The sequence below is a fragment of the Halichoerus grypus genome, chromosome 1, assembly GCF_964656455.1.
Source record: "Halichoerus grypus chromosome 1, mHalGry1.hap1.1, whole genome shotgun sequence".
NCBI lineage: Eukaryota > Metazoa > Chordata > Mammalia > Carnivora > Phocidae > Halichoerus > Halichoerus grypus.
Genome location: NC_135712.1, coordinates 8175988 through 8186028, shown reverse-complemented (window position 1 = coordinate 8186028; position 10041 = coordinate 8175988). Strand labels below are relative to the sequence as shown.

Here is a 10041-nt window from a genome sequence, read left to right as displayed (position 1 = left end):
CAGAGTTAGCAGGACCCCAGGCAGCCAGGCTTTGGGTCACAAGCCAGAGAGTGGAAGGCTGCCGGAAACTTTTGCTCAGGTTGCAGGTTTTGAGGCTTTGATCCGGCTGCGTGATGTCCTGCCATAGTCTGATAGGCTCGGGACTGACCTCAGGTCGGCCCCCGTGCTGCTCTGCCGTCCCTCCCCTCGGGGGCTTGTTGCCAGAGGACCTCCCCGGGCCTGGCTCCGGGGGGTGGTGGGCAGACCCCGGAGCTCCTGTGTCCTGCAGGGGCTGACTGGAAACAAGTTATTTTGAGACCAGCACAGGATGTACAGATAACAGTAATAGTATTTTATTGCTGAAGTAGTGTGAGAAATGTTGGGGTGGGGGACAAGAATGGAGATGAGTTTAAAAATAGAAGGCTGTAATTAGCCAGGCATGGGTTTGTTCTGGAAGGCAACAATTACTACGGCAACCACACATCCCAGATTTTCCAGGACGGTCTCCATTCCATGGAATCTGATTCTTTTCAGTAAAGGTGATCTGTTAAACATCTAAGTGCAATTTAATGTTAGGGAATTATATGACATTACACATGAATTAATTCAGTAATCCAAATAAACATTTGATCATGTCAACACTCATTTTCTTCCTTTTTTTTTTGTTATGCAAACATAGTCATCACAGTGGCCATGGTCTCTGCCTTCAGGTTAAGAGCTGAACTCTGAGGATAAGAATTCAGGCAGGTGTGTGGTGGAAGTGGGGATCCCTGAGAGAGTGTGAAGGGGAGAGTAGACTTAAACTTCTTGGCTGGAGACCTTGACATTTTTCACTGGATGTGAATCCAAGGGGCCAGTTCTCAAGTTTTTGCTGTATTCCGTGGTATACCAGCGTGGGTCAGCAGGGAACACGCATGTAGCTGCTCTGTGTGTGGATTATTGTGGCAGGCATGTCGTGCTTACCCACGCAGTGACAAGTGTGCATGAAATCATCTCTGCAGAGCCTGGAGTCCAGAGCTTGGGGCCAGAGAGACCAGAGCCCCCCGGGGGCACCAGCGTGGGTGGGGAGGTGTGAATGTGGATAAGAAACCATTTTTCTGTTTCCTGCCTGGGTTCTCAGAGGAGGGAAGGGTTGTGTTTGGAGAGGGATGGAGGCCAGCAGGAGTCCAGGAGGCGAGGACACTGGGGGTGAAGGTGGCGGTGGGGAGGAATGCTCAGCTTAGCACCAGAAACCTACATTTTGGAAACTTGAACATTCATTGCTATTTGCATTTTCAATAAGATTCTCCTAGTTTTCTGCAGTGTTTTATTAATATTCTTTTGCAAATATCAGCTAATTTTGGTTATACTCAGGAGATAAGAGGAAAGAGACTTTGATCTGGGATTGGAAGTTTGGTGGGCATAGTGGAAATCAGAGTTAAAAAAAAAACAAAAAACCACATTCCAAGGGGAAGGCAGATCTTGGAGGGAGGAGCCTGGGAACCCTGGACCTAAGCTGAAAAATACACCCCTCTCTACCAGCATCTCTCTAAACCTCTTCTCTGTTAAACTGTGCGGTGGGGGGGGGGGGGGGGGGGGGGCGGTGGGGGGCGGAGAGGGTTGTGTTTTGTGGTTTGCTTTTAACAGGAAGCTGTTCTGTGTTTTGTTTTTTTTAGCATAGTTTTTTTTTTTTTTTAAGATTTTATTTATTTGTCAGAGAGAGAGAGGGCACAAGCAGGGGGAGCGGCAAGCAGAGGGAGAAGCAGTCTCCCTGCTGAGCAAGGAGCCCGATGCAGGGCTTGGGGTCATGACCTGAGCCCAAGGCAGACGCTCAACTGACTGAGCCCCCCAGGCATCCCTGTTCTGTGTTCTTTACAGCTATGTGTAGCCCTAGAGGTGGCATCTCAAAAAACTTGCCTCCAACACTAGGTTTTGGTTGTAAAACGGATTCTCAAAGTGTGCTTTGCAGACCACCAGCATCCGAAGCTCCTGGGGGCCTGTAAATTGCAGAATTCCAGCTTCCTCTTCAGACTGACTGTCTGAATCTGAACCTCTGGGTCTTGGGGCCTTTTCAATACACACCTGTTTGATTTTTCAGCACAGTGGAATTTAGGAGCCATGGCTGCTAACACTCGAGAGTCGAGTTGAACTCTCAACCCAGTCTTACCTCCACAGTCCCTAAAAGGGGGAGGATCATTTCAGAGCTCCAAGTCCACATGCCTGAATTCCTTCTGCTGAGTGGCATGGGCATGTGTGTGCCTTTGTAAGGCTAACGCCCTGCCAAAAGATAACCACAGGTGGACATGCCCTCAGCGAGACTCAAAAGATGTGTACTCTTTCCAAAGATAGCAACAGCAAACCCGTGCTGACGACCGTATGTCTCTAGGAGTGTGGGGCTGCACAGCCTTATATAGTGAGTGGGGGCTCCAGGAAGGATCTGTGGGAGAACAGTGTGTTCAGCGAGCTCCTGAGTGTGCCACGTTCTCAGAGTCCTGATACGTAAGGTCACCATGTGTCTGTGGCTGTCTGGAGATTGCCCAGCCCAGCGTGGCGAACAGCTTGTAAGTGCTTGTGGCAAGCGGAGTTGGGCGGCTGAGCCATAAGTTTTGCAAATGGGAGGGAACATCTGGAGGGGTTTCTGGTGGCAAGGGGGCTGTTGTTGGTATTATTGACAGATGCGAAGGAACCTCATTTGGTTCTGGCGGAGATTTACCCAAGGTGCCACAATAGGTAAGTCGAGGCAAGTCCCAAGCAGCTAGCTGCCATGGCCTCTGGCTCCAGTGTCATTTTCTGTCCTTTCTTGGTTCTGCCATCCGAAACAGCACACCCTCTTCCCTGGCCTGCTTTCCTTTTCCTCAAAGCGCTCAGCGCTCTCTGGCATGAACGCAGGTGCTTACCAATCCCCTTCTGAAGCGTGAGCCCCCGGGAGGCTCCCAGGCTGTGCTGCTCATCACAGGATTCTCGGTGCCTGAATGAATTCTTGGTAGATGGTATCTCAGAGGAAGAGCCGTGGGCTCAAATTGGGACCTGCTCACCAGCGCAGGCAGTCTCCAAGGTAATGTCCTGAATGAGTCTGAGCCATGTCAGAGTCCCTGGCAAGCCTACTTGCACACGACAGGTGTGCCGATCTGCAGCTGGGGATTGGATGCTGCTTCTACACCTTGTCCTGGGGGCGAATCCCTTCCATGTGGAGCCTTCCGCTGGTCTCCACAGTGTCCAACACACATGGTTCGCACTTCCTTCTCCCGGCTTTTGTTTTCTCATTTCTCCCCCTCATCAAAAGTCCTCCAACTCCTCAAGGTCAGCTCCAGCAGTTCATTCTGATGACCAACCCATCGCGATCTCTGCTGATTCCCAGTGCCCACTGGCCTTGGGGCCTGGCCGCCCAGGGCAGTGCTGCCTGGTTCTGGGTCTTCCGAGGTGGGAGGCAAGTGGGATTGATGGACCCATGAGTGCTGAGGCCTGAGCATCTTTTAAAGTCGCTCATAATGCCTTGTGTGTGTGTGTGTGTGTGTGTGTGTGTGTGTGTGTGGTGGGCGGGGCACACAGTAGGTGCACATGGAACCCCTGTGGGTTTAACGGTTCAGGCTCCATCCCTATAGTGAGTCCAGTTTTCTCACGTATTCCTCTCTGTAGGTTACTACTATGTGAGGATCCCTTGTTGAGTTTGTACAATTCTTGCCAAACTAACAGAGGCACAGTGGAAGTGGTCCCTGCTGCCACTCCTCTCCCCGCATGACCATGTTTCCCAGGACACCCCTCCAACCCTTCTTGCTCTTCCTTCTGGATGTTACCTCCTGTGTTAGTTTCCTGTGGCTGCTTTTAAAATGACCACAAACTTAGTGGCATAAAACAACACACATTTATTGGCATACAGTTCGGGAGGTCCTAAGTCTGAAATGAGTCTCACTGGGGTGACATCGAGGTCTGGGCGGGGCTGGTTCCTTCCAGAGCCTCCAGGGGAGAAGCTGTGCCCTTGCCTTTTCTGGCTTCTAGAGGCCTCCTGCGTTCCTTGGCTCGTGGCCCTTCCTCCACTGTCACAGCCAGCAAGCACATCCCTTGGGTCTCCACTTCCATGGCTCCTCTCTGACTCTCCCATCTTTCAAGGATTCTTGTGATTACACTGGGTTCACTGGGATGATCGGGGATCATCTCCCCACCTCAAGGTCGTTGACTTCATCACATCTGCAAAGTCCCTTTTGTGAGGTAACAAATCCACAGGTTCCAGGGATTAGGACCTGGACATCTTTGGGGACCATGACTCTGCCCACCACACTTCCACATGAGCTTATCCTGTTATTTCCTGAGACACCTCTTTTTCACATCATCTACTGATTTTCTATTATGAGAAGAGAATTTCTGTTTGCCCCACTTCCTCCCCGTGTACTCTCAGTATGTTATTAAGACAATAATTGTTTCCTGCAGAGCCAACTTGTATACTGAGATTTCATTCCTTTTCTTGTAGAACATTTTCTCCCTGGACTTCTAGTTGCCTTTAGTCTCTGTCCTGCAACTTATTCCCATGTTTCTCCTGGAGCCTTCCCTCTGAGAGCCCACGGACCTGGGCTCCTGTAGGGCCAGGCTGTCCTCTGGGCACCTCACAGCAAGCTGTTGGGTTTCAAGGGAGAGGAGGAGAGAGACAGAAAGGGGGAAAGGAGAGAGATGGAGAGAGAGAGAGAAAAGTGTGGGGGGGTGGGGAGGAGAGAGGTAGGAGGGGGAGGTGAGGGGAGAGAGGTGTGTGGAGGGGGTCAGGGAGAGAGAACAAGCTCCAGAACACTGAGGACACTGAGTGGCACCCCCACCACCGTTGTGGCCTGGCCTCGGGAGTCGGCCATGTTGCTTCTGCTGCATTCTAGGCATCAAATTCTATTCGCAAAGGCCCTCTGAGTTTCGTGGGGAGGTGGAAAGAGACACCATCCCCTAAAGGGAGTATGGCAACATCTGGGAAGAACATATGAGAACAGAAATATTACAGTGGTCAATTTTGGAAAATAATAATCTACTTACAACATAACACAGTTGTTTTCTCCAACAAGAAATTTGTTCTCTAGTAGACCAGTGCTAGCTGAATAAAAAATTATTTTTTACTCCACTGCACTTGTTTTTCACTGTATACCCAAATACAGCATGTGCTTTAGTGTAATCAGACAACACTGTCATGAGCTTTTAGGAGACCTTGTCTCCCATGTTAGTCCCCTTCCCGTTATCTTCGTTTTATATGACCTTGTCTTTTTTCTTTGCTTACTGTTAGAAAAATGGCGTTTTAAAGTTGTCTTTTCCTTCAAAGGATACATCTAGAAATGCACTTTCTGAAACTCCTATAATAATTCGTGCTAATCATCTGAGAAAATATAAAGCACTCTTGTCAGACTTTTGTTTCACAAGAAGACTGATTATGGGTCAACAGCCATACAAAACCGTAACCACTCCCCATCACCCCCGTGTGACTTGTTCTTGTTTCAAAAACCACTCCTTTGAAAATAGATAATTCTACGAAACAGAATTATAGTACAATACATAGCATTTGGACCGGTTGACCCAAATCAACATCAAATAAGAGCCCCAGATTATTTCAGCAAAAAAGCAAACCTAGGGGCGCCTGGGTGGCTCAGTCGTTAAGCGTCTGCCTTCGGCTCAGGTCATGATCCCAGGGTCCTGGGATCGAGCCCCGCATCGGGCTCCCTGCTCGGCGGGAAGCCTGCTTCTCCCTCTCCCACTCCCCCTGCTTGTGTTCCCTCTCTGGCTGTGTCTCTCTCTGTCAAATAAATAAAAAATCTTTAAAAAAAAAAAAAAAAAAAGCAAACCTAATAAATTATGTCTTTTTACAGTACCTACAATATTAAGTATCCCGTGATGCCAAGCAGTGGTTGCGTACGAGCCAGGGTGCACAGCCCCTGTATGATTATGTATTGTGAGTGCCCCTGAGGTCACCAAAGGAAGCCCTACGTTTTTGAACCTTGCAGATGTAGGGGCCTCACTGGCTTTTATCTTAGCTCCTGATCACAAAGTAAACTGTATTTGGCGCTTGGGGAGTCTCAGCCTGATCAGTGGCGTGTATGACCTTCTGCCATGAAGGATATCCAAGTATGCTTTGCAGTCCAGGCCACCCTGTACAGTGGTGTATGTCATGCACTGAGCAACTTCAGGGACACCATTCTCATTAAGGTCATCCTAGGTTTTTTCTGGCAGACAGCAATAACATATCTTGAGGAAGGCACGCCTTTTCCTAATTCATGTAGAGGTGCATGCTCCCTGGGAGGGGAAAGAACACTGTGGCTAGAATCAAGTTTCCCCACATTAATAATAGTGTTTAATGCTTATGTCACCTTGGGGTTCTTAATCTCTTCTGTAGTGCCATACACAGTTGATTTATTGGCTTGTTTTCCTTTGACTTAATGGCTCTTTCTCATTATTTTCTGAATATGGCTTTGCTTTGCTTCCTGGAATGGGAAACAGAAAGCGTTCCCATTTCTGCCACTCAGAGGGAAGTCTGGCTAGCAGAGAGTGCTGGGATTCATACCCCCCAGAATGTGGCCACCGGTGGCTGTGATCATTCAGCAGGTTCATCTGGTCTCAGAACCTCACAGAGGGCAGAAAAGCACCCTTCTAAGGCTTGGGGAGTATTAAGTGAGTGGGACACACCAGGTCTTACAACTTCCTGAGGGATCTGCACTAAGTGGAAAGATCCCTCTTAGATTCCCTAACCAGAGTCCCTCCTGGGAGGGGAGTCCCTTCCCCTTTGTTTGTGTCCTCTCTTCCCTCTCCCTGGGAACCCAGTGCTTTAATTTACCTCCTTTCCTATCAGAAATTCAGGGGTTAAAATATATCATCTATCAATGAATCTAGAGAGGATGATTCTTCATCTTACAGAATTGCTAATGGTAGAATTTCGGGCATTTCCGGGGAACATAAATGGTGGTGGTGGTGGCCTCTGACTCACCTGTAGGTGGCCGAAGATTAGTTTGCTCCACGAAGGTGTCACGTTGGGCCTGAGACAAATGTTCATTGGACATGAATGACTATAAATTGGGACAATTTTAATATCTCCTTTGGAGTTCCCTCAGAGAAGTGTATCTGAGGAAGCCCATTTTTTCACTCCTGGCAGCCCCGTGGTTAAGAAGCGGCCCTTTCATGGCCAGGGCATCGTCATTATGGCTGGGGTCCCCCGTCTGCCTCCTCCTTCCTCTAGATCCACACCGGCAAGGCCCTGGGGCTTGAAGGCTGGGACCAGGGGCAGCACCGAGGCCAGAAACATGCAAGGGGCTCTGGTGGGTCCTGGTGACAGGCTGTCTTCTGCTGGCCACCTGAGGTTAGGCTCGGCAGCTGGCACCTCAGGGACAGGGGGTCAAGTGTGCAGCCCATTCCCTGACCAGTGCGCGGGGGCATGTAGCCAAGCCTTTCCCCCAGACCTCAGGGTCCTGAGGCTGGTCGTTCAGAAGCAGCGGCGGCTGTTCTGGTTTGAGATCCTGAGATGCAACGCCTGGCTCTGCGCAAGCCTGGGCAAGTTCCTCAAACCTGTCAGAGCCTGTTGCCTCATCTCTAAAATGGGGAGGACAAAGCGCGCCCTGCAGGGCGGCCGCAGCACAGGCGAACGCTTCTGGGAGAAGCTTGAGCACTCGTGCAATGCGCAAACTCGAGCTGCGCTCATACCACAGCTTCTCAGATGAGGCCGACCCCGGATTTCCTGCTGGAATGTTCTCCCGTGCCTCAGATTTTCAGTGGGTTAAGTGGTGACAAAGACTCTGAGAAGGCGGGAAATCACGGGACCCGAGGTCCCCCACTGACGCCTGTTAACCCGGTCGCCGCGTCCGGCCCGGGGAAGTGCACATCCAGGGCCTCGGGGTCCCCGGGGCCTGGCTGATGCGACAAGAAGCCAGGGCAGCCCCGCCGCGCACTGCTGTCCTGGCGGGGAGGCGCGGCCGGGTAAAGCCCCTTCCCTCCGACGCCCCTGCCCCGACCTGGCGGGCGCCTCCAGCACTCCGCACCGGAGCCGCCGCGCTTCGCAGCCCCCCGTTCCGGAGTGCGGCGCCAGGCAGCGTCGGACCGACGAGAAGACAGGCTGTCTGGGCTGCTCTCGCGACAAGTTCTTCGAGGGCGTGGTGCCAACGGCTCTTCGCCGCGTTGGGCGGAGCCGCAGGGCGGAAGACGGAAAACCCTGGGGGGCCGGCGGCCACGTGACCGAGCCTCGCGGCGCGGATTGGCCAGTGACTCCCGGACCACGCCCCGAGGGCCGGGCCTTCGCTCCCGGGAGGAGTTGCCGCTGCTGGCTGAGAGCCGTCCTCACACGCACTTGGGTGGGGTCGCCCGGGGCGTCTCGCTGTTCAGGTCACAGGCTGTGTCCGAGTTGCTGGGTTTCCGGACGCCGGACACCTTAACTGTGCTGAGCTTCGCGTCCTGCGGGACTCTCTTGGTCCCCAGCAACATGCAGTGGAGCTCTCCGGAGTGGGGCTTTCCAGAGAAGGCCCCAGGGCCCCAGCGGTCCTCTAGGGAAGCAAGCCTCCCACGCGGGGTCACATCCTCGCTGTCCCCACTGTCGTGGTGCTTGAGGCGGGTTCTCGCCACCCCGAGGCCACCCTCTCAGGAAAATCCTTGCAGTGGCCATCTTCTCCTCCCCGCAGTATCCGAACTCAGCCCAAGTCGCTTTTCACTCTCGTTCCACCCTGGGGAACACGGATCGGCACCCAAGACCCCTCCCCGCTCCCGGCTCCGCCTCCGGGTTCCCCAAGGTGCATCTGCAGTGAAACCTCTACAGTGACTCACAGTTGCAGATGTTATTACTCTCCTTTCTGGCAGAAGGTGGCAGGCTGCTGCTGGCCTCATTCCTGCGTCTGCCAAATCACAGATGTGATTTCTGAGTGAATTCGCAGCGAAACCTGCTCAGGATTCCCGTGAGCCCTGCCTGAATGGCTCGCGGGTGTCCCTCGTCCACATCTTCCTCCAGCTCTTTGTAGCGCCAAGCATGATGTGAACGCCGGCTCACGGAAACCCGGAGACAACAGGGGCCCGTGCCTGGTGGGGCTCACGGTCTAGAGGACGAGAGAGAACAGGTCCTTTAACAATTACAGTGACCATACCGCTGTTTGCACCGCCAATCGGCCGCAGTTAGGCTTTTATTTGTCAAATGAAATGACCTTAGGAGTTCAGTGTTCTCTCCATTTCACCCAGGAGGACTCCGAGACTCAAGACGTTGTGAATTATCCAGGATCACACCGCTGGTATGATTGGCAGGTAGGATTCAAATCCAGATCACTCCGACCCCAGAGTTCAGGCCCTTCTCAGTCCAGTCTTTCCACTCACCCGCAATTAGCACAGTAAGATGGGAGGGGGCCAAAGCTATTTAGCTTGCCTACAGGAGTCCAGGATCGCTTTTATGGTTCCATTTGAACTGGTCTTTTAGGCAAAGTAGACTTGATAGATGTGGAGGAGAGGGAAAGTGTTTCAGGCAAAGGAACAGCTGGTGCAGAGGTACTCAGTATAAAAGAACAAGGCTTATTCGAGTGGACTTAGAAACCCACATGTGTTGTCCTTCCTGCGTTTTACATTCCCAGCTACTGCTTAGCATCACCTGGTTGTCCTGTAGGCCCTCTGAGCTCAGAAGTTTCCAGGCTAAATACTTCCCCTTCTCTGCCACGTCTGGCCTGTCCTTCTGAGTGGGTCTCTCTGGTTAATGACCTTCCCCCACCCCAATATTCCTGTAGGAACCCAGGCTTCCAAGACCAGGTGGTCTCTGAAGCTCCTTCTCACATACATTGGTTTGCCAAACTCTAGCGATTTCCATTCCCACTACGTTGTGGCAGCTGGCCCTATTGTGGTACCTATAGCAAACTGGTTTTCCTGCGTATCCACAGGGCCTAGTGCCCTTAGGGCCTGGCTGGGTGTATCAGTGACTCGTCGAATCCACTCATTTCAATTTGCTCATCCTGTTTCTGTTGTTGGGCATTTGTACCACCTTCATCCCTGAATGCTAATTTGAAAATATAAAAAAAATTAAAGATTTTATTTATTTGAGAGAGAGCGTGTGTGTGAGCAGAGAAGGGCAGAGGGGGAGGGAGAAAGAATTTGAAGCAGACTCCGCACTGAGCC

General features: G+C 51.8%; 1 long non-coding RNA gene across 1 annotated transcript; it reads right to left on the bottom strand.

Annotated features, from left to right (window-relative positions):
* Positions 1–310: 310 nt before the first annotated feature.
* On the bottom strand, positions 311–8605 carry LOC144381948 (uncharacterized). The gene is made up of 2 exons (XR_013448289.1): positions 6899–8605; positions 311–4899 (listed from the first exon to the last, which is right to left on the bottom strand). It is a non-coding gene; the product is annotated as an uncharacterized LOC144381948 (long non-coding RNA).
* Positions 8606–10041: the final 1436 nt, after the last annotated feature.